We start from the raw sequence: 22,690 nt of genomic DNA on the forward strand, positions 1-22,690 counted from the left end.
TTTTTATTTTAAAAATAAAGCCCAATGTTTAATAAGTAGGATTCAGCTCTTTTCATTTGGGCAGTGGGAGATGAATTTGAGGCCTCTCTTCCCAAGCCAAGGGAAGGGGCAGAGCTGGGGGCGGGGCTCACCTGCGGGGGGCGGGGTTTGCATGCGGGGGGCGGGGCTAGCGGAGAGCAGGCGTTATGTTTAGGGGCGTGGCTTTTTGGTTGATGGGCGGGGCTTGTGTGCAGGGGCGGGGCTCGTCTTCCAGGGAGGGGACCTAAGGTGGGCGGTGTTTGGTTTTCAGGGGAGGGAGCGTGTTGAAGGGGCGGTGCTTTGCTGGGGGCGGTGCTTAGTTGTAGGGGGCGGGTCTCACCTGCCCCGGGGGCGGAGCCATTGACGGGCGGTGCCTGCCGGGGGCGGGGCGCAGTGAGGGCTCCGCGCTGCGCTGCGGTGCGGAGCGGCGGGGCCGAAGCGGAACGGAACGGAAGGGGGTGAGGAAGCGAGGCCGGAGCCAGGGAGAGAAGCCGGGGTCGCTGCTGTGTCCGCGGCGGCGCGGTCGGCCCGGCGGCAGGTGAGTGCTCACCGGGGCGGTGAGGCTGGGCTGGGGCCTCCCGCCGAGGGGCGGCCGCCGCCGCTTGGCAGCAGCGGGGTGCGGCGCGGCCCTGCCCGAGCCGGGCCGGTTCCCGCGGGAGGAAGGTGGCGGCGGCGGGGCCGCTGGGGCCGGGTATTCCCGCGGCTGAGTCGCCCCCTCGGAGAGCCGGCTCCGCGTCCCCCCTGGCAGGGCCCGAGGGCAGCGGGGGCACAACCCTCTTGTTTGGGGTGTGCGGAGTGGGGCGCGGACGGTGAGGGGCGACCGGGGGCAGAGCGCCTGCAGAGCCCCTGACCCCTTTAGAGAGTGCCTGGACTGGGGTGGCCGGGAGTGGCTCTCGGCGCTGGCAGGAACCACCCCCGCCCAGCTGCCCAGCTGCCCAGCGCCCCGCTGGTCCTGTCCACGCTGGTCGAGCACTGGGCGGTTTCGCCTCCCACCTGCTCGGGGCACCGGGAGCTGGCACAGGCAGCCCTAGCAGCCCCTGCCACCGGGATGGTCCACGCATGGCCGCTCGAAGGAGCAGCATCATGGTCCTGACCAAAGCCCAGGGCGGACGAGCAGCCGAGGTTGTACTGGGGTGCCCCCATATGATGTTGGGGTCCAGAGGTGGTGTGGGAGTCTGGAGGTGGCATGGAGATCTCGAGATATCTCAGGCCAGGAGTGGAGTCTTGAGGAGGCATCAGAGTTCTGAGGTTCATGTGGGGGTCTCGAGGTGGCATTGGGGTCCCAAGGTTGTCATGGGGGTCTCAAGGTGCTATTTGGATCTTTGAGGCGGCAATGGAGACCTGAGGTGTGGGGGAAGGGAGGTGTCAAGGTTGTCATTGGGGTCTTGACGCAGTGCTGGATTCTCAGGGCAGTGTTGAGGTCCTAGGGTGTCTTGAGGTGGTGGTATCGGGAGCCTTGAGGTGTCACTGGGGTCTTGAGGTGGCACAAAAGTCTCAGCTACCCATGCCCGAGCCTCCTCCCCTCACAGTCTGAATCCACGGAGCGGAGCCGTCTTGTCCTTCCTCCCTTCCGAGACGTCCCCGGCTCCCTGAGGAGAGAGGGGTTAAATTCCTCGATAAGATCCTGGCTCCTGGCTGCATACTTCTGATGCCTGCTGTGAACTCTGCCGGCAGGTTGTTTTGTAACTCCACTTGTGGGAGAGCAAACTCCTCTGCCCGGCTTATCCCTGCCCCGCTGTGCTGTCCAGCTCTGGAGCTGCGCCTTAAAAACCCAACTGCGGCTTAAAAGACCCAAACGTGGGTTGGGGGCTGCCGTTCCACCCACGAAGGGGCCACGGCCACGCACCTCTCCCTCAGAGCAGCTGTCCCTGGCACAGCCCACGGCACTCCGCTCGGGATGGCTGAGTTGGGGAGAAACCTGGAAGAGGCAGGTGGAAAGGAGTGAGAGAGGAGCTGAGGAGGCGAGGAGGAAGCTGGCTGCTGCTAAGGGCAGGCTGCCGGGGCTAAAGACTGGCCGGCTACCTGGGGTGCCGGTGCTGAGGGCGGGCAGGCTGCCGGGGGTGCCGGTGCTAAGGCGGGGCAGGCTGCCGGGGGTGCCGGTGCTAGGGGGAGCAGGCTGCCGGGGGTGCCGGTACTGAGGGGGGCTGGGTGCCGGGGGTGCCAGTGCTAGGGGGAGCAGGCTGCCGGGGGTGCCGGTGCTAGGGGGAGCAGGCTGCCGGGGGTGCCGGTGCTAAAGACTGGCCGGGTGCCGGTGCTAAGGGGGGGCTGGGTGCCGGGGGTGCCGGTGCTAAGGGGGGCTGGGTGCCGGTGCGAAGGGCGGGCGGGGTGCCGGGGGTGCCGGTGCTAAGGGGGGGCTGGGTGCCGGGGGTGCCGGTGCCAAGGGGGGCTGGGTGCCGGTGCGAAGGGCGGGCTGGGTGCCGGGGGTGCCGGTGCTGAGGGCGGGCTGCCGGGGGTGCCGGTGCTAAAGACTGGCCGGGTGCCGGTGCTAAGGGGGGGCTGGGTGCCGGGGGTGCCGGTGCTAAGGGGGGCTGGGTGCCGGTGCGAAGGGCGGGCGGGGTGCCGGGGGTGCCGGTGCCAAGGGGGGCTGGATGCCGGTGCTGAGGGCGGGCAGGCTGCCGGGGGTGCCGGTGCTGAGGACAGGCCGGTGGGGGTACCCGGCGCAGTGCCCTGCCGAGGCTTGCCGGGCTGGGTGCCGGGGGTGCCGGTGCTGAGGACAGGCCGGTGGGGGTACCCGGCGCAGTGCCCTGCCGAGGCTTGCCGGGCGGGCACCGGCAGCCTGTGGCAGCAGGGACCGCGGAGCTCGGCCCGCTAATGGCAGGCGCTGGAAGGGGCAGGGATGTCAGACGGCCACGGCCTGCCGGGGGGGCTGCGTGGGGTCAGGCCGCTCGGATTGCAGCCCTGGCGGGCAGAGGGGAGCCGCCGAGCCTGCAGGTCCTGCGTCCGCGCAGGGTGCCCGCAGCGCTCAGCGGGGGGCAGACGGTCCTACCTTCTGCTGGCGTGGCTGGAATGCCAGGAATGCTCCTGCATCCCGGTTATCTGCTGGGAGAGCCGAGCAGGGCGCCTGGCCGCCCTCCCTGCAGAGCTCCCCCGGCTTCCCGGAGGTGCCAGGCTCCTTTGGGCGGTGCCCAGTGATGGGACAAGTGGTGATGGGTACAAACTGGAACCCAGGAGGTTCCATCTGAGCAGGAGGAGAAAATTCTTCGGTGTGAGGCTGCTGGAGGCCTGGAGCAGGCTGCCCAGAGAGGTTGTGGAGTCTCCTGGTGTGGAGACTTTCAAGCCCCACCTGGATGTGCTCCTGTGTGCCCTGCCCTGGGTGCCCTGCTCTGGCAGGGGGGTTGGGCTGGATGAGCTCCAGAGGTCCCTTCCAAACCCTGCCATGCTGTAATTCCCCACACATGGAAATCAATAACCACCCCCCCCCCCCCCCCCAGCACATTCATCTTCCTAAAGCCTTGCTTCCACCTCTTCATGGAAAGTCACCAGGCTGGGGTGCAGGGTTTGCAGTGCCCCTGGGTGCCCACCCCACTGCATGGAGCCCTGTGGGTCTGGCATTTCCCAGCAAGGGGATGATGGTTGCTGTAAAAACCTCAAACTCTGCAAGTGAGCACAAGGGAGATGCAGGAGTTGGTTCTGCCCAGGGCTTGAAAGGGGAGGATGTGACCCACAGGCTGACCCTGAGATGATGGAACAGCTTAAGAGCTGACTCTGATCTGTCTGTAATCACAGAACCACAGAGTTGTTAGGGTTGGAAGGGAGCTCAAGGCTCAGCCAGCTCCAACCCCCTGCCATGGGCAGGGACACCTCACACCACAGCAGGTTGCTCACAGCCACCTCCAGCCTGGCTGCAAACACCTCCAGGCAGGAGGCTGCCACCACCTCCCTGGGCAGCCTGTGCCAGGCTCTCACCACCCTCCTGGGCAACAACTCCTTCCTCACAGCCAATCTCAGTCTCCCCACTTCTACTTCTGCTCCATCCCCCCCAGTCCTGTCCCTCCCTCACACCCCAGAGCAGAGGGGCAGGATCCTCTCCCTCCCCCTCTGGCAATGGGCACTGGCAGCCCAGAAGGCCAAGGGCAGCTCAGCTGCCCTTGGCCTTCTGGGCTGCCAGTGCCCATTGCTGACTCCCTGTCCCAGGCCTGATTCCTGCCCCCCTCAGAGGTGTCCCAGACTCCTATCCCTCCCTGACCCCCTCCAAAGTCCCTCCCCAGCTTGCTTGCAGCCCCCTGCAGCTCCTGGAAGGCCACCAGAAGGTCTCCTGGGAGCCTTCTCCTCTCCAGCCTGCACAACCCCAACTCTCTCAGGCTGTCTCCAGAGCAGAGCAGCTCCAGCCCTCTGCTCCTCCTCCTGGCCCTGCTCTGGACACCTTCCAGCCCCTCCAGAGCCTTCCTGGCACAGAGGCTCCAGAGCTGGCCCCAGAGCTGCAGCTGTGGTCTCAGCAGAGTGGAGCAGAGGGGCAGAATCCCCTCCCTGGCCCTGCTGGCCACACTTCCCTGGCTGCAGCCCAGGCTCTGCTTGGCTCTCTGGGCTGCCAGTGCTCCCTGCTGGCTCCTGCTGAGCTTCTCCTCCCCCAGCACCCCCAGTTCTTGTGTATGGGTTTGTTTTCCCCTTACACATAATAAAAGCCACTCCTGGCTGTGCTCAGGCACTTGGTAGCTCTGGATGCCCACAGGTCCCAGGGCCTGTGCTGGGCAGCTTGCCAAGGTGCCACCAAAGCTGTTGGCAGCAGATGGCAGCTGGCCAAAGTGGTCTCAATCAGCCCAGGGAGCTCCTTCCCTGCTCCTGGGAACAGGCCTTGGCCATGAAGGGGAGGGAGGTGTAGCTGTCAGAGACATTGGGGTCTGCTGGGGCTGGGCAGAGAGCAGCTTCTGTCCCTAGGTGTGTTGAGCAGCTCTCCTGTGAGGGCAGACTGAGAGTTGGGGTTGTGCAGGCTGGAGAGGAGAAGGCTCCCAGGAGACCTCATTGTGGCCTTCCAGGAGCTGCAGGGGGCTGCAAGAAAGCTGGGGAGGGACTTTGGAGGGTGTCAGGGAGGGATAGGACTGAGGGGGATGGAGCAGAACTAGAAGTGGGGAGATTGAGACTGGATGTGAGGAAGAAGTTGTTGCACAGGAGGGTGGTGAGAGCCTGGCACAGGCTGCCCAGGGAGGTGGTGGAAGCCTCCTGCCTGGAGGTGTTTGCAGCCAGGCTGGAGGTGGCTGTGAGCAACCTGCTGTGGTGTGAGGTGTCCCTGCCCATGGCAGGGGGTTGGGGCTGTCTGAGCCTTAAGGTCCCTTCCAGCCCTGCCAATTCCATGGTTGGTTGGGGAATGGGTTGGGTGCAAGCTGCTGTTGTCCAGCACTGTGTGCTGCCCACCTGGGCACAGAGGAGATGTTGTCCTGGTTGCCTTCACCAGCAGCACTTGCTGGGCTTGAGTGCATCTGCCAGACTCCCCCTGCTTCATCTCATCCAGGCTTTCCAACTTCTCTCTGTCCTCTCCCATTTCTGTCTTCTGCTGTGGGACAAACCTCCTGTGGTGGCTTCAGAGCTGACCCAAGCCCTGTGCTAGGCTGGAGCAGACCTCATTGCTCTCCACAGCTCCCTGAGAGGAGGCTGCAGTGAGCTGGGGGTTGGGCTCTGCTCCCTAGTATCAGGTGATAGAAGGAGAGGGAATGGCCTGAAAATGTGCCAGGGGAGAATTGTTTGGGTTTGAAAATCCCTCTGAGCTCACCCAGCCCAACCATCAGCCCAGCCCCACCGTGGCCATCAAGCCACAGCCCCAGGGGCCATGGCCACAGGAACCCCTCCAGCCATGGGGACTCCACCACCCCCCTGGGCAGCCTCTGCCAGGCCCTGACCACTCTGCCACCAAAGACATTTCTCCTCCTCTCCAACCCAAGCCTCCCCTGGCACAATTCCAGGCCAGTTCCTCTCCTTCTGTGCCCTGAGCCTGGGGAGCAGAGCCCAAGCCCAGCTCCCTGCAGCCTCCTCTCAGGGAGCTGCAGAGAGCAATGAGGTCTCCCTCAGCCTCCTCTGCTCCAGGCTGAACCCCCCCAGCTCCCTCAGCTGCTGCTCCCCAGCCCTGCTCTCCAGACCCTTCCCCAGCTCCATTGCCCTTCTCTGGCCCTGCTCACCCCTCAAAGTCCTTCTGGGACTGAGGAGCCCAGAGCTGAGCCCAGAGCTGAACCCAGCCCTCAAGCTGTGCCCTCCCCAGTGCCCAGCCCAGGGGCACCATCCCTGCCCTGCCCCTGCTGCCCACAGCACTGCTGCTCCAGGCCAGGCTGCTGAGAGCTGCTTTCAGTGCTGGCTTGCTGTGGATGCCTGGTTCCTCAAAGCATCTCTTCAAGGGCTGTTCCTCCATCTGTCCCAGCTTGTCTCTGCTCCTGGAAGCCTGGGCACTGACCTGGAGCCATAAGTGTGTCTCCACAGCAGGTTTTTAACCAAACCCCATTATGGCAAACCATGGCTGACAAGTTTCTGGCCTCCCCAGGTTTCCAGGTGCCAAGTTCAGGAGCTTCCAACGGCAGCTGATTTACTTACCTGGCTTTTGGTGGGCTGGAGTCAGCACTTTCTTGAGGGTTGGGGTGCTCTCCAGCTGCCTCAGGCCACCCATCCTGAAGAACTTGTAGCTTCAGACAGGAGAGGGGAAGAACAGAAAGGGGAAAAAAAGGGGGGAAATAAACCCCAAACCACAACAGTTCTTACCTCAGGGCAGAGCTGGATCAGCCCTCAGCTGAAACATTTGGCCCTGCTGCAGTGCAGGACCTGCTGGAGCTCCTGAGCTTAGGAGCCACATGCTGCCAGCATCACAGAGGGGCTGGGGTGGAAGGGACCTCTGGAGCTCAGCCAGGGGCAGGGGTGGAAGGGACCTCTGAAGGTCAGCCAGGGGCAGGGGTGGAAGGGACCTCTGGAGCCCATCCAGGGGTAGGGCTGGAAGGGACCTCTGGAGCTCAGCCAGGGGCAGGGGTGGAAGGGACCTCTGGAGCTCAGGCAGGGGCAGGGGTGGAAGGGACCTCTGGAGCTCAGCCAGGGGCAGGGGTGGAAGGGACCTCTGGAGCTCAGCCAGGGGCAGGGGTGGAAGGGACCTCTGGAGCTCAAGCAGGGGTAGGGCTGGAAGGGACCTCTGGAGCTCAGCCAGGGGTAGGGGTGGAAGGGACCTCTGGAGCTCAGGCAGGGGCAGGGCTGGAAGGGACCTCTGGAGCTCAGGCAGGGGCAGGGGTGGAAGGGACCTCTGGAGCCCATCCAGGGGTAGGGGTGGAAGGGACCTCTGGAGCTCAGCCAGGGGTAGGGGTGGAAGGGACCTCTGGAGCTCAGGCAGGGGTAGGGCTGGAAGGGACCTCTGGAGCTCAGCCAGGGGCAGGGGTGGAAGGGACCTCTGGAGCTCAGGCAGGGGCAGGGGTGGAAGGGACCTCTGGAGCTCAGGCAGGGGTAGGGCTGGAAGGGACCTCTGGAGCTCAGCCAGGGGCAGGGGTGGAAGGGACCTCTGGAGCCCATCCAGGGGTAGGGGTGGAAGGGACCTCTGGAGCTCAAGCAGGGGTAGGGGTGGAAGGGACCTCTGGAGCTCAGGCAGGGGCAGGGGTGGAAGGGACCTCTGGAGCTCAGGCAGGGGCAGGGGTGGAAGGGACCTCTGGAGCTCAGGCAGGGGCAGGGGTGGAAGGGACCTCTGGAGCTCAGGCAGGGGTAGGGCTGGAAGGGACCTCTGGAGCTCAGGCAGGGGTAGGGCTGGAAGGGACCTCTGGAGCCCATCCAGGGGTAGGGGTGGAAGGGACCTCTGGAGCTCAAGCAGGGGTAGGGGTGGAAGGGACCTCTGGAGCTCAGGCAGGGGCAGGGGTGGAAGGGACCTCTGGAGCTCAGCCAGGGGCAGGGGTGGAAGGGACCTCTGGGGCTCAGCCAGGGGCAGGGGTGGAAGGGACCTCTGGAGCTCAAGCAGGGGTAGGGCTGGAAGGGACCTCTGGGGCTCAGGCAGGGGCAGGGGTGGAAGGGACCTCTGGAGCTCAGGCAGGGGCAGGGGTGGAAGGGACCTCTGGAGCTCAGGCAGGGGCAGGGGTGGAAGGGACCTCTGGAGCTCAGGCAGGGGCAGGGGTGGAAGGGACCTCTGGAGCTCAGCCAGGGGCAGGGGTGGAAGGGACCTCTGGAGCTCAGGCAGGGGTAGGGCTGGAAGGGACCTCTGGAGCCCATCCAGGGGTAGGGCTGGAAGGGACCTCTGGAGCTCAAGCAGGGGTAGGGCTAGAAGGGACCTCTGGAGCTCAGCCAGGGGCAGGGGTGGAAGGGACCTCTGGAGCTCAAGCAGGGCTAGGGGTGGAAGGGACCTCTGGAGCTCAGGCAGGGGCAGGGGTGGAAGGGACCTCTGGAGCTCAGGCAGGGGTAGGGGTGGAAGGGACCTCTGGAGCTCAGGCAGGGGCAGGGGTGGAAGGGACCTCTGGAGCTCAAGCAGGGGCAGGGGTGGAAGGGACCTCTGGAGCCCATCCAGGGGTAGGGCTGGAAGGGACCTCTGGAGCTCAAGCAGGGGTAGGGGTGGAAGGGACCTCTGGGGCTCAGCCAGGGGCAGGGGTGGAAGGGACCTCTGGAGCTCAAGCAGGGGTAGGGGTGGAAGGGACCTCTGGAGCTCAGGCAGGGGCAGGGGTGGAAGGGACCTCTGGGGCTCAGCCAGGGGCAGGGGTGGAAGGGACCTCTGGAGCTCAGGCAGGGGTAGGGGTGGAAGGGACCTCTGGAGCTCAGGCAGGGGTAGGGGTGGAAGGGACCTCTGGAGCTCAGGCAGGGGTAGGGGTGGAAGGGACCTCTGGAGCCCATCCAGGGGCAGGGGTGGAAGGGACCCCTGGAGCTCAGGCAGGGGTAGGGCTGGAAGGGACCTCTGGAGCTCAGGCAGGGGCAGGGGTGGAAGGGACCTCTGGAGCTCAGCCAGGGGCAGGGGTGGAAGGGACCTCTGGAGCTCAGGCAGGGGCAGGGGTGGAAGGGAACTCTGGGGCTCAGCCAGGGGCAGGGGTGGAAGGGACCTCTGGAGCCCATCCAGTCCAACCCCCTGTCAGAGCAGGGTCCCCCAGGGCAGGGCACCCAGGAACACAGCCAGGTGGGGGTTGAATGTCCCCAGCCTCTCTGGGCAGCCTGCTCTGGGGCTCTGTCAGCCTCACACCAAAGAAGGTTCTCCTCTTCCATGTTCAAGCTTGACCCAGTTGTTCCTTGTCCTATTGCTGTGCACCCCTGCCCCCCTCCTCTTGACCCCCACCCCTCAGGTATTGTTTAGATGGAACTGCTTATGTCCAAGTGTGCTCAAAGCTCCCCAGATCCCAGCAAGTGCCTCCTGTCTAGCAGGGGGACTGACCTTGGGCTGCTGCAGTGCTCTCAGCAAGCACTTTGGGGTCTAGAGTCCCTTGTGCAGGTCCCCTGCAGAGATCCCTCTTGATGTTCATGGCCTTGGTCTGCTTGGAGAAGAGAAGACTCCAAGGAGACCTCAGAGCTGCCTTCCAATAGCTGAAAGGGTCCTGCAGGAAGGCTGCAGAGAGACTTTTCCTGAGGCTGTCTGGAGCCAGGCCCAGGGGGAAGGGTTTGGAGCAGGGTTAGAGTGAAGCTGAGGAAGAAGTTGTTCAGTGTGGGGCTGGGGAGACTCTGGCACAGGCTGCCCAGGGAGGCTGTGGCTGCCTCCTGCCTGGAGGTGCTGAAGGCCAGGCTGGATGAGGCCCTGAGCAGCCTGTGCTGGGGGGAGGGGTCCCTGCCCATGGCAGGGGCTGGAGCTGGCTGAGCTCTGAGCTCCCTTCCAGCCTGAGCCATTCCCTGGGGCTGTGATTGATTCCCTGGGGCTGTGATTGATTCCCTGGGGCTGTGATTGATTCCCTGGGGCTGTGATTGATTCCCTGGGGCTGTGATTGATTCCCTGGGGCTGTGATTGATTCCCTGGGGCTGTGATTGATTCCCTGCTGTTAGACCTAGCAGCCTGCTCCTGAGCACAGGGACTCTGGAGGGACCTTTGGCACCCTGCAGGCTCAGCAGAGAAGCCCAGCAAGCATCCTCCTCCCCTTGGCCTCCTGCTGCTCCTGCCAGCCAGAGGCGAGGGCTGGGGGCACCCTGGTGCTGCCATGGAGGCTGAGGGGGATCCCACCTGGAGGCTGAGTTTTGGGGTTCCTGCTGGTTTAGTGATTCCCTCTGGGAACAGAGCTCTCCCCAGGAGGTGCAGCAGGGAGCTGCTCTGCCCCTGGATGCTTGCCTGAGGCGGCTGGTGCTGTGCAGCAGGCTGGATGAGCCCCCCAGACATCTCCAGGCAGGGATGAAGGTGGTTTGGCTGGGGGGCTCTGGAGGCTTTGCTGCTTTCACCTGTGGAGTTTTACTGATTTTTCTTTGCCAAGCTGAGGTGATTCTGGGAGCAGCAAAGCTTCCCTCTGCAGGGAGCCAAGGGCCTGGTGGTGGGAGGGCTGAGCTGAGCAGGCAGGCAGCTTCTGTCTCTTGGCATGTTGTGGTCAGTGGCAGCACAAGGGGCACAGGCTGGAGCCCAGGAGGTTCCACCTGAGCAGGAGGAGAAAGTGGTTTGGTGTGAGGCTGCTGGAGGCCTGGAGCAGGCTGCCCAGAGAGGTTGTGGAGTCTCCTGGTGGAGGTTGTGGAGGTTCTCCTGCCCTTCTACTCTGCCCTGGTCAGAGTACACCTCTGGAGTCCTGGGTCCAGGTCTGGGCTCCCCAGTCCCAGGGGGCCAGGGAAGTGCTGGGGAGAGCCCAGGGGAGGCTGCAGAGCTGCTGAGGGTCCTGGAGCAGCTCTGGGGGCAGCAAAGGCTGAGAGCCCTGGGGCTGAGAGCCTGCAGCAGAGCAGCCCCAGAGGGCAGCTGAGCAATGCTCAGCAAGAGCTAAAGGAGCTGTGGGGGGCAAGAGGCTGGGGCCAGGCTCTGCTCAGTGGTGCCCAGGGACAGCACAAGGGACAGCAAGGGGCACAGAGTGGCAGCCAGGAGGTTGGAGCTGAGCAGGAGGAGAAAGTTGTTTGGTGTGAGGCTGCTGGAGGCCTGGAGCAGGCTGCCCAGAGAGGTTGTGGAGTCTGCTGGGGTGGAGAGCTTCCAACCCCCCCTGGGCACTGTGCTGCTGGGCAGGGTGCTGGGGGTGCCCTGCTGGGGCAGGGGTGGGACTGGGTGAGCTCCAGAGGTCCTTTCCAACCCCTGCCACTCTGTGGCCCTTGGGGCCTTCACCACTGTGCCCCAAGTCTCTGCTTCATGCTTTGTGGCTGTAGGAACTCAGCTCTCTCCCAGGCTTGCTCTGTGGACCTCTCTCCTTCCTCTCCTCCCTGCCCTGATGCCTTTGGGATGGGGCAGCTCATCAAGTCTCCAGGGTCCCATCTCAAAGGGTTGTCTCTGCAGGGCTCTCCCCAGGGCTGACTCAGCCTGGACACCAGGCTGTACCACATCAGACCCAGCCCAGTGTACTCCCACCTGCCCACCCAGCAGTGGGGACTCAGGTCCTGTCTGCACAGAGCTTTGCACCACAGGGAGGGTTTTAGTCTTCTCAGACTCTCACAAACTCAGTGCCTTCTGCTCCAGAAGGGTGTTTGCTCTCCCACTCTGGTGGGAAGTACCCTTGGGACCCAGGAGTGGATGCAGCAGAAGCAGCATCACTGCCTCTCTGGGATGCTGCATGCCAAGGGCTTGCTGTCCCTCAGATCTGCTTTGCCTCCAGGAGCCTCTGGAGTGGTTTGAGGGTTGCCTGGGCTGGCTGGGGGTTGCCTGGGCTGGGATGTTGGGCTTGGTGCTGTGCTCTTGGAATTCATTTGGCTGTTTGATGACCTCCTGGGAGTTGGGGCAGGAGATTCAAACTGCTGAGTTTCCCCAAGGTGGCCCCAGGTGCCCCTGGGCTGCATGAGGAGGAAGCTCCTAAATGCTCCTGAAAAAACCCACAACCAAACAGAGGTGCTTTGGCTGGCTGTGGGGTTTGCACTGCTGGTGCAGTCCCCAGCCCCACTGCCCCCACCCCCAGCATGGCTGCTTTGGTTAGCATCTTCATGGAATCATCACAGCAGGGCTGGGCTGGAAGGGAGCTCAGAGCTCAGCCAGCTCCAAGCCCCTGCCAGGGGCAGGGACAGCTCCAGCCAGAGCAGGCTGCTCAGGGCCTCATCCAGCCTGGCCCTGAGCACCTCCAGGCAGGAGGCAGCCACAGCCTCCCTGGGCAGCCTGTGCCAGAGTCTCCCCAGCCTCACTCCCAACCATTTCTTCCTCCTCTCCACTCTCAGTCTCCTCTCTCCCAGCTCCAGGCCATTGCCCCAAGCTGCTCATGCAGCCCTGAGCTCCATCCCTTGTTGAAGGGCTGTGCCTTGTCCCCACCAAGGGATGGCCTCTTGTGCTTCAGTGCCAGGCAGGGCACTGAGGTCTCTCTCCAGAGATGTGTCTCCATCTCAGTGCCTCAAAGAGCTCACTAGCTTGGGGTGGCTCCTGGCCTTGCTGACACCTCCTCCTCATTCATCCTGTGCCTGCAAGGGTGGCAGCAGGGAGCTGTGCAACACCCAAGTGTCCTGTCAGAGGGTTCAGCTGGGATTATCCTGCCTCCTCTTTGCTTGACTCCTTGCCTGTGCACGTCTGAGGCAGGGAAGGAAGGAGCCACTGCAGCTCTCAGGTGGTCATCAAGAGGCCTCTGGAGGCCAGCAAGGCTATGAACAACCATTGGTGGCAGCAGGACACCTGCCTGGCCCTCAGCACAGCACCTCCCCAGCCCCAGCAGCGTGTCCTGGGCCTCTGGCCACTGCCCAGGGCAGGGCAGGAAAACTCTCTGAGTGCTTCTGGAAGGGGCAAGTCAAACCTGGAAGGTTTCCCTCTCCCCTGCTCCTGCATTGTGCTCATTCACTGATTGCCCTCTCTGCTGCCAGGGGAACTGGAGTGGGAAGAGGACTGCTGGTGGCTGACAGCAGCTCTGCTGAAAGAGGCTGCAAGGCAGGGGGCACCCACAGAGGGACCCCCCCCACACCCACAGAGGGACCCCCCCACACCCACAGGGACCCTCCCCACACCCACAGGGCCCCTCCCCACACCCACAGAGGGACCCCCCCCCCACACCCACAGAGGGACCCCCCCACACCCACAGGGACCCTCCCCACACCCACAGAGGGACCCCCCCCACACCCACAGAGGGACCCCCCACACACCCACAGGGACCCTCCCCACACCCACAGAGGGACCCTCCCCACACCCACAGGGACCCTCCCCACACCCACAGAGGGACCCTCCCCACACCCACAGAGGGACCCCCCCCACACCCACAGAGGGACCCTCCCCACACCCACAGGGACCCTCCCCACACCCACAGAGGGACACCCACAGGGCCATCCCCACACACAGGGCCCCTCACCCCCACAGGGCCACCCCCACATACAATGTTTGTAGGTCATAGAATCACAGAATACAGAATTAACCAGGTGGGAAGAGACCTTTGAGATCCTCAAGTCCAACCTCTCCCCCAGCACCATCTGATCAACCAAAGCATGGCCCCAAGGGCCTCATCCAGGCTCTGCCTAAACACCTCCAGGGATGGGGACTCCACCACCTCCCTGGGCAGCACATCCCCATGGCCAATCTCTCTTGCTGGGAAGAATTTCTTAACATCCAGCCTGAACCTCCCCTGGCACAGCTTGAGACTGTGTCCTCTTGTTCTGCTGCTGGCTGCCTGGGAGAAGAGCCCAACCCCCACCTGGCTCCAACCTCCCTTCAGGGAGTTGGAGAGAGCAATGAGGTCTCCCCTGAGCCTCCTCTTCTGCAGGCTAAGCAACCCCAGCTCCCTCAGCCTCTCCTCACAGGGCTGTGCTCCAGACCCCTCCCCAGCCTTGTTGCCCTTCTCTGGACACCTTCAAGTCTCTCAATGTCCTTCTGAAACTGAGGGGCCCAGAACTGGACACAGGACTCAAGGTGTGGCCTGAGCAGTGCTGAGCACAGGGCACAATGACCTCCCTGCTCCTGCTGGCCACACTGTTCCTGATGCAGGCCAGGATGCCAGGGTGGAAGGGAGCTCAATGCTCAGCCAGCTCCAACCCCCTGCCCTGGGCAGGGACACCTCACACCACAGCAGGTTGCTCACAGCCACCTCCAGCCTGGCTGCAAACACCTCCAGGCAGGAGGCTTCCACCACCTCCCTGGGCAGCCTGTGCCAGGCTCTCACCACCCTCCTGGGCAACAACTTCTTCCTCACAGCCAATCTCAATCTCCTCACTTCTAGTCCTGCTCCATCCCCCCCAGGCCTGTCCCTCCCTGACATCCTAAAAAATCATTTGGCTTTGTCATGTCCTTGGTGCCCCTCAGAGGAGAGCTGCAGAGCCTGCATTGTCCTCTCATCCCATGGGAATGCAATCATTGATCACTCAGAGATGAGCTGGGGAGAGCAGCAGGCCAGTGCCTGTCTCCACTTGCCTTGTCAGTGGCCAAGGTGCACAGAATTGGGTTGGGGTGGAAGGGAGCTCAAAGCTCAGCCAGCTCCAAGCCCCTGTCCTGGGCAGGGACATCTCCCACCAGCACAGGCTGCATCTGATCCTCCAGCCTGCAGGATCAGCTGGGAGCATCCCAAGGAAGCTGCACTCTGAGGACCATTTCTGGCTCTTCTGGAGGCCCTGGGAGAAGCAGCTCACTGGCTGGGGGTTCCCCAGGTTGGTTTCACCCTTGAGGGGGGAAGGCAAATGGAAATGTTGAGGGAGATGGAGCAGATCTTTTGGGTGGGCAGGGGCACACAGGCATTTTGGGTACTCCAGAGTATTTCCAAGGCTCCAACAGGCTCTTGCATCTCCAGATTTGCAGCATTCCTTCTGTTCCATGAGGAATATAATATCCAGTGAGGAATATACAGATATCTGTTGAGCCTGGAGAAGAGAAGGCTGCAGGGAGACCTCAGAGCAGCCTTGCAGTGCCTGAAGGGCTCCAGGAGAGCTGGGGAGGGACTCTGGCCAAGGGCTGGGAGAGACAATGGCTTGGAGATGGGAGAGAGGAGATTGAGAGTGGAGAGGAGGAAGAAATGGTTGAGAGTGAGGCTGGGGAGACTCTGGCACAGGCTGCCCAGGAAGGCTGTGGCTGCCTCCTGCCTGGAGGTGTTCAGGACCAGGCTGGATGAGGCCCTGAGCAGCCTGTGCTGGTGGGAGGGGTCCCTGCCCATGGCAGGGGCTGGAGCTGGCTGAGCTCTGAGCTCCCTTCCAGCCCAAGCCCTGCTGTGATCAGGAGCTGTGTCCTGGGGTGGGAGCTGGCAGTGTACCAGCAGGCATCACTCACTACCTGCACCCTGCATTCTCTGGGGGCTCCTGAGGGAGCTGCCCCTCTGCTGCTGCCTGCTGCAGATGGAGCTGCAGGAGCTGCTGGCAGGGCACCTGCCAGGAGTGCAATTGCAGGGGGATGGCTTGGCAGGTCCCCCTCACAGCTTGGCTTGCAGGAGCTGGGTTGTGAGTCACCCTCCCCTCCCTCCCTCCCTCCCTCCCTGCACCCCCTGGGGGTGATGGGCATTTGGGCACCCTGGAGCTGCTGTGCTGGGGCTGGCAGCAGCCCTGGGCACGGTGCTGCCCTGACAGCTGAATAGCAAGCAGCACATTGCCACAGAAGGCAGTGGGGTGGAAGGGACCTCGAAAGGTCATCTGCTCCAACCCCCTGCAGGAGGCAGGGCCAGCCCCAGCCAGCTGGAGCTGTTGTGTGCCAGAAATGAAAGGAAGAGCTCTGGGTGGAAATCAAGGGGACAGATTCAACCCTGAAAGGCTTTCAAGACCAACCCAAAGAGAAGGCTCCAGGGGCACCTCAGAGCTGCTGCCAGGAGCTGAAGGGATCCTGCAGGAAGGCTGCAGAGAGACTTTGGCTGAGGGGGGCTGGAGCCAGGCCCAGGGGGAATGGTTTGGAGCTGAGGCAGAGCAGGGGCAGAGTGGAGCTGGGGAAGAAGTTGTTCAGTGTGAGGCTGGGGAGACTCTGGCACAGGCTGCCCAGGGAGGCTGTGGCTGCCTCCTGCCTGGGGGTGCTGAAGGCCAGGCTGGATGAGGCCCTGAGCACCCTGAGCTGGTTGAGAATAGGCAGGGGGCTTTGAGTAGATAATCTCTGAGGTCTCTTCCAACCTGACCCATTCTAGGAATCCATAAGCTAGGTCTGATCTGGGTCAGCCTAGAGCCCAGAGCTACCTAGACCCAGCCTCACCCCTGTGCTGGGAGCTGGATACTTCCCCAGCCCCTCCTGGGCTTGGTGCCCAGGGTGGTTCCATTGCACAAGAGCAAAGTGGCAATGCAGGAGCCTCTCCCTGCCCCTCTAACCCACACCTGGCTCACTCTGCTTTGCCCACTGGAGAAGAACTGCTGGAGTGACTCCTGGCTGCTTCCCTGGGGTCACCTGGGGGGGATGGTTGCAGATGCTGCTCCTTTTGCTCTGCAAACCCTCACAGAGTCACAGAGGGCTTGGGTTGGAAGGGAGCTCCAAGCTTAGCCAGCTCCAAGCCCCTGCCATGGGCAGGGACACCTCCCACCAGCACAGGCTGCTCAGGGCCTCATCCAGCCTGGTCCTGAACACCTCCAGGCAGGAGGCAGCCACAGCCTCCCTGGGCAGCCTGTGCCAGAGTCTCCCCAGCCTCACTCCCAACAATTTCTTCCTGATCTGCAGTCTAAATCTGCCCTCCTCAAGCTTCAGTCCCTTCCCTCAGCTCCATGGCAGATTTCCTGCCCAGCCCTGCCAGCTCCTCTGGTCCCTTCCCTTCCCTGCTGCCAGGCAGAAACACGATGCCATGTGTGAGGGTGAGGAAGATGATCCTTCCCCTTCCAGGCTGGAAGGCTGTAACCTGAGTGTGTGCTGTGGCTGGGGGTGCTTGTTGCTGCTTTTAATTTGTAATGAGGTTTGGTTGGTCCCTCAGCAGCAGGGTGCCACTAAACATCCCTGAGCTGCCACCCCTGCCCGTGGTCCAGGATGGCCACACCGTGGCCTCAAATCCTGCTTTAGAAAGGGAAGAAAGTTCAAAGCTTCACAGATGGCATCAGGGGGGAAGGAGCCTCCAAGGGCATCCTGTGCCAGCCCCTGCCATGGGCAACAGGGACAGCTCCAGCCAGAGCAGGCTGCCCAGGGACACAGCCAGGCTGAGCCTGAATGGCTCCAGGGCCTCCAGAGCCTCCCTGGGCAGCCTGTGCCAGAGTCTCCCTGGGCAGCCTGTGCCAGAGTCTCCCTGGGCAGCCTGTGCCAGAGCCTCCCTGGGCAGCCTGTGCCAGAGCCTCCCCAGCCTCCCTGGGCAGCCTGTGCCAGAGTCTCCCTGGGCAGCCTGTGCCAGAGCCTCCCCAGCCTCCCTGGGCAGCCTGTGCCAGAGTCTCCCTGGGCAGCCTGTGCCAGAGCCTCCCCAGCCTCCCTGGGCAGCCTGTGCCAGAGTCTCCCCAGCCTCCCTGGGCAGCCTGTGCAGAGCCTCCCCAGCCTCCCTGGGCAGCCTGTGCCAGAGCCTCCCTGGGCAGCCTGTGCCAGAGCCTCCCCAGCCTCCCTGGGCTGAACTCCCTCCTGGTGTCCAACCTGGCTCTGCCCTGCTCCTTCCCAGTGCTGCTTTTGAAGCCTTCCTGGGGGCTGATGCTGCAGCAAAGCCAAAAGCTTGGGTGAGAGGAAGGTGCAGGGAAATGCCCCCAGGTGGAGCTGGGATGGGGTGAGCTGCTCTGCACCAGCCAAGCTGGCAGCCTCCCTCCCCTGGATCCCTGCCCAAGGCCATCACCCTGAGGCCCATCCCCATACCACTTCCCAGCCCTGGGCAGGCTTTGTCCCCAGCTCTTCCCACCCTGCTGGGCAGCAGCCAGCCCCACTGCAACACCCTGGGCACGGTGCTGGGGCTCTGTAATTGTGGGGAGGAAGTGAGGCAGGGGATTCCCAAGCCTCTATTTGGCTCTTAATGAGGGGGTTGCTGGCGTGGTGCCCCTGGCTCTCCACAGCCCTGCCTCACTGGAGGCTTCCTGCAAGATCCTAATGTGGGCCCTGTCTCCTTTGGGGTGCTGGGCACCCTGGGGCTGGGGCTTCAGGCTGCAGGGACACCAGCTCTGGAGTGATGCAAGTGTCACAAGGCTTGGTTGTCCTGGCCTTGGCTCTTCAATCTCCTCCTGGGTGGAACAAAGCCCTTTTGAAACATGGGTGCACCTTCTGCAGGTGCCAAGAGGGAGATGCCACCAGCAGGAGCTGCTTGCAGTCAGGTCACCAGCCCTCTGACCCCTGCTGTGCTACACTGATCCCTGCTGTGCTACACAGCTCCTTGTGCAGGGGGCAGAAGGGCCAGGACCACTGTGGGCACCTGCTGTGCTCTGTCCAGCTCTGGAGCCCTCAGCACAGGCAGGGAGCTGCTGGAGCAGGGCCAGAGGAGGCCACAGCAGTGCTGGCAGGGCTGGAAGCCCTCTGCTGGGAGGCTCCAGGCTGAGAGAGTTGGCCTTGGGCAGCCTGCAGAGGAGAAGGCTGCAGGAGACCTCCTGGTGGCCTTGCAGTGCTCCAAGGGCTGAGCAGAGAGCTGGGGACAGAGTCTGGAGCAGGGCCTGTGGGGCCAGGCCAAGGGGGGATGGTTGGAACTGCAAGAGGGAGATTGAGAGTGGAGAGAAGGAGAAATGTTTGGTGCTGAGGCTGGGGAGAGCCTGGCCCAGGCTGCCCAGAGAGGTGGAGCTGCCCCATGGCTGGCAGCAGTACAGGGCAGGCTGTGTGGGGCTGGGAGCAGCCTGCTGGGGTTGGGGCTGTCCCTGGGGGCTGCAGGGGCTGGGCTGGGGGAGCCTGAGAGGTCCCTTCCAGCCCAAGGCAGTCTGGGGCTCTCTAGAGCATGGCAGCCCCTGGGGGTGTTCCTGGGCTGGGATCCATGGCCCAGCTCTGCTGAAGCTGCTCCTCCAGGGGAGGTTTGCAGTGGTTGTCCCTGGCCCCAGCTGGGCTTTCTCCAGCTGAAGCAGGAGATCTGAGTCCACAAAACCCTCCTTGTGCTTTCAAAGTGACCAATTTCATTCACCTGCTGATTTGCAGGGCTTGCTGTCAGACAGACTGTGGCAGGACAGGCAGAGCTGAATGGGGCACGGCAGGTGCACCAGGGATGCAAGGATTATTATGGGCTACCCCTAAATAACCCACCTGAGTGTGAATTACAGCCCTGTGCCTGCCACTTCCTCACCACTGGCTGTTTGCCTTGCATAAGAGCTGGTGGCTGTGATAGGCCTGGGGCAGCCTGCACACCCTCCCCGTGCAGGAGGAAGGGTGAAGAAGCCTCTCTGAGCTGGGACCCCTCTGGCAGGACTCCTTTGTCACCTCCTGAGCTCGTTTAACCCCTGCCAGCTCTCTGTGCTGGGACGAAGGAACCCCTTTGCTGCTCCAGGCTGCAGCCCTGTGCCTGTGTCCTGCCCCCAGGCTGCAGGAGGGGACAATGACCTCTTTGGTAGGTGTCTCTCATGGCTGCTGCTTGGCACCAGGTCAGGGGGTGGTGTCCCTTCAGGAGCCTGGGGCCAGCACCCTCGGGAGGGAAAGGTCCTGTGCTGCATGGCTGCAGTGGCAGTGACCTTTGGAGGTGACCAATCTGCTGTGGATGATCATCCAGCATGGGGCATGCCACTGAGTGTGGGAAGAGCCACAGCAGCAGCCCTTGCCACGGCTGAGCTCTGCCCAGGGTCCACCCCCTGGCCACAGCCTCCACCTTCCACCAGGGCATCGCCTGCTGGCCTGGGATGGATGTGGCAAGGAGAGCCCAGCAGAGCTGCTCTGTCCCTGCAGAGCTCCAGCCAGGGCTAGGTGATGCCACTCCAGAGGAGGGACCCAAGGCAGGAGGACACTGAGTGTCAAAGGAGAGGAGCCTGGACCACAGCCTGTCCTCTCCCAGCTGCTGCTGCAGGGGGAGGGCCATAAATCACACAATGAGAGGGGTTGGAAGGGACCTCTGGAGATCACCCAGCCCAAGCCCCCTGCCAAAGCAGGGGCACCCAGGGCAGGGCACCCAGGGATGCATCCAGATGGGTCTTGAAAGTCTCTAGAGCAGACTCCACAGCCTGCTCCAGGCCTCCAGCACCCTCACACCAAACAATGTTTCTGCTCCTGGTGAGGTGGAGCCTCCTGGGTCCCATGTTCTGCCCTTGGCCCCTCACTGGGCACCACCAGAAACAGCCATCAGGATTCCCTGGGGATCCTCTCCACACGTGGACAAGTTCCATCCTCTTCCCTTGGGTGCCTGGAGCAGGGCCTGGTGCTGCAGCAGGGAGGGACCTGAGGAAGCATTAGATAGCTGCTGGATGTGTCAGCACAGCAGCTGATCCCCAGCAGTGAGTCACAGGCAGCCTGCAGCAGAGAGCTGGTGGCAGGGGACACTCCTCCCTTCCCACCACCCCTTGCTGTTGCCTCCCTTACTGGGCCTTTATCCACTTGTGTCTTCTGCACCTGGGGTGAGCATCCTCCCAGCACAGGCTTGGGAGAGGAGCAAGGATGGCAGCTTCAGAGCAAGAGGACCCCAGAGGGCTGCAGAGCTGCTGGCCCCCATGGACACCTTGGTGCTCCTTGGGTGGGGAGCTGGTCCCAGCCTGCTCTCGAGTGCAAATTCCCAGGGTCACAGCAGGGCTTGGGCTGGAAGGGAGCTCAGAGCTCAGCCAGCTCCAAGCCCCTGCCATGGGCAGGGACCCCTCCCACCAGCACAGGCTGCTCAGGGCCTCATCCAGCCTGGCCCTGAACACCTCCAGGCAGGAGGCAGCCACAGCCTCCCTGGGCAGCCTGTGCCAGAGTCTCCCCAGCCTCACTCTCAACCATTTCTTCCTCCTCTCCACTCTCAATCTCCTCTCTCCCATCTCCAAGCCATTGTCTCTCCCAGCCCTTGGCCAGAGTCCCTCCCCAGCTCTCCTGGAGCCCTTCAGGCACTGCAAGGCTGCTCTGAGGTCTGCCTGGAGCCTTCTCTTCTCCAGGCTGCACAGCCCCAGCTCTCCCAGCCTGGCCCCATAGCTCTATCTATGAGGCTTGAGCCTATAACCCTACCCCCAGCCCAGCCCCCATCTCTCTCCTGGCTTTCAGCAGTTGGAACTGGGCTGGCTGGGAAGCTCTCCCCATGCTGCAGCTCTCCTGCCCTCTGCCAGGGGTGGACATAGTGAGGGGGGCAAGTGAGCCCCAAAACCAGGTGAAGCCTCAGCCTTGGTGGGATGCTCAGCTCAAGACCTTCATGCTGGTCCCAGGTGGTGCTTGTCCTGAGCTCTGACAGAGGCATTGGGGATGCAGCTGAGCAGTGCTGGGGGTGCAGCAGGGGCTGGGTGTCAGCTGGGTGCAGTATTGGTGGATTTGCTCCTAACTGGAGAGTGCAAAATGTGGGAGAAAGGCACAAAGGGCCAGGGGCACAAACTGGAACCCAGGAGGTTGGATCTGAGCAGGAGGAGAAACTTCTTTGTTGTGAGGCTGCTGGAGGCCTGGAGCAGGCTGCCCAGAGAGGCTGTGGAGCCTCCTGGTGTGGACACTTTCAAGCCCCACCTGGAAGTGTTCCTGGGTGCCCTGCTCCGGCAAGGGGCTTGGACTGGCTGATCTCCAGAGGTCCCTCCCAGCCCCCTCAGCATTCTGTGATGCTAAAGGCAAAGTGTTTGCAGCCCTGGGCTGGAAGGAGCTGCCTCAGCTTCTCCGAGAGGTCCTGGGAGGGCCGTGCTGGGGGTCCCTGCAGACCTCACTCCTGCAAGGGGGCTGAGCAGCCACTTCTCTGGGCTGCTTGTGTCTGATGTCAGGTGCAGGGAGAGGACTGAAGCCCTCCAAGCCCTGGCAGCCATCAGGATGGAGTTTGCAGGAGCTGCACAAGACGTGCATCCTCCAGCAACAGGCAGAAACTCTCCTCCTCCTCCTCCTCCTCCTCTGCCTTCAGCCTGGCAGCGCCCGGGAGAGGCTGGGGAGCCAAAATAAAGCTGCAAGCTCCAAGACTGCTAATTTCTTTGATTTTTATTAATAACTTTCTTTATGGTTTGGGTTTTTTTCCTATTTGTTTTTAATTTTAGAGTCAGCACTTGAGGCTCCAGCTCCCCATCAGGACTGGAGTCGTGCTATGAATCATCCCCTCCCCTCAATTTTTAGGCCCCGTTGCTTGGGGAAGGCAGCAGAAAATTAGTCACTTAGTTAATCTGCCTCCAATCAAAGTCGTTTAGGAGCCCATGGTGGAGCTGGGGAGGGGAAGGGGGAGTAAGAATCGAGGGAGAGAGGCTTTTGGAAGTGCCCCTCACGTTGTCCTGCTGCCTGCTCACCGCCGCCTCCAGGCTGGCCTGGGGGCAGCCAGCAGGGCCTGGCAGCTGCCCCTGCTTTGGGGTCATGGTCAAAGTCACCACCGAGGGTGAGGCAACAAACAGAGGCAGCTGGGAGCCTGCCTGCTGCCAAGGAACTCTGCTATCCCCCTCCCCTCCCCCCAAAGCCCTTTTTGCTAGCTGGGGGTGTAGTGAGGGCAGCCCCTGCTTAACGCAGGGGGGGGGAGGGCATGCTGGGAGCAGCAAGGCCCCCCCCAGCTGCTGACCTTTCAGGGGTGATGGCAAAGGTCTGGGGAGGTGATGCTGGGGGTGAGGTGGAGGTTTGGGGTTGGTTGCCTGGTGGCTCTTTGGATTGTGGCTTTTGAGGCAGGGAGGTGCTGTCCCCAGTCTCCCACTGTGCCAACATGTGAGCTGTGGTGTGTCCCATGCAGGCACTGGGGGCTCTGAGGAGCAGCTCTACTCCCCCCCTCCCCCCAAGATGAGGATGAGTTTGATGGCTGTGGTAGTGTTAGGTTGGAGGTTGGACTTGATGATCTTAAAGGTCTCTTTCAACCAGAACAACTCTATGGTTCCATGAGCTGCC

The 22,690-nt window shown here is 62.8% G+C and overlaps 1 protein-coding gene across 1 annotated transcript in view; it reads left to right on the forward strand.

Moving 5' to 3' along the window:
• The first annotated feature begins 421 nt into the window (after window positions 1-421).
• Window positions 422-22,690, forward strand: part of LOC104300427 (ras association domain-containing protein 7-like) — a 38,593-nt gene continuing 16,324 nt past the window's right edge. The window contains exon 1 of the mRNA XM_054171998.1: window positions 422-556. The gene's annotated coding sequence lies outside the window, so the exon portion shown is untranslated. The remainder of the gene's footprint in view (window positions 557-22,690) is intronic.

The sequence above is a fragment of the Dryobates pubescens genome, chromosome 22, assembly GCF_014839835.1.
Source record: "Dryobates pubescens isolate bDryPub1 chromosome 22, bDryPub1.pri, whole genome shotgun sequence".
NCBI lineage: Eukaryota > Metazoa > Chordata > Aves > Piciformes > Picidae > Dryobates > Dryobates pubescens.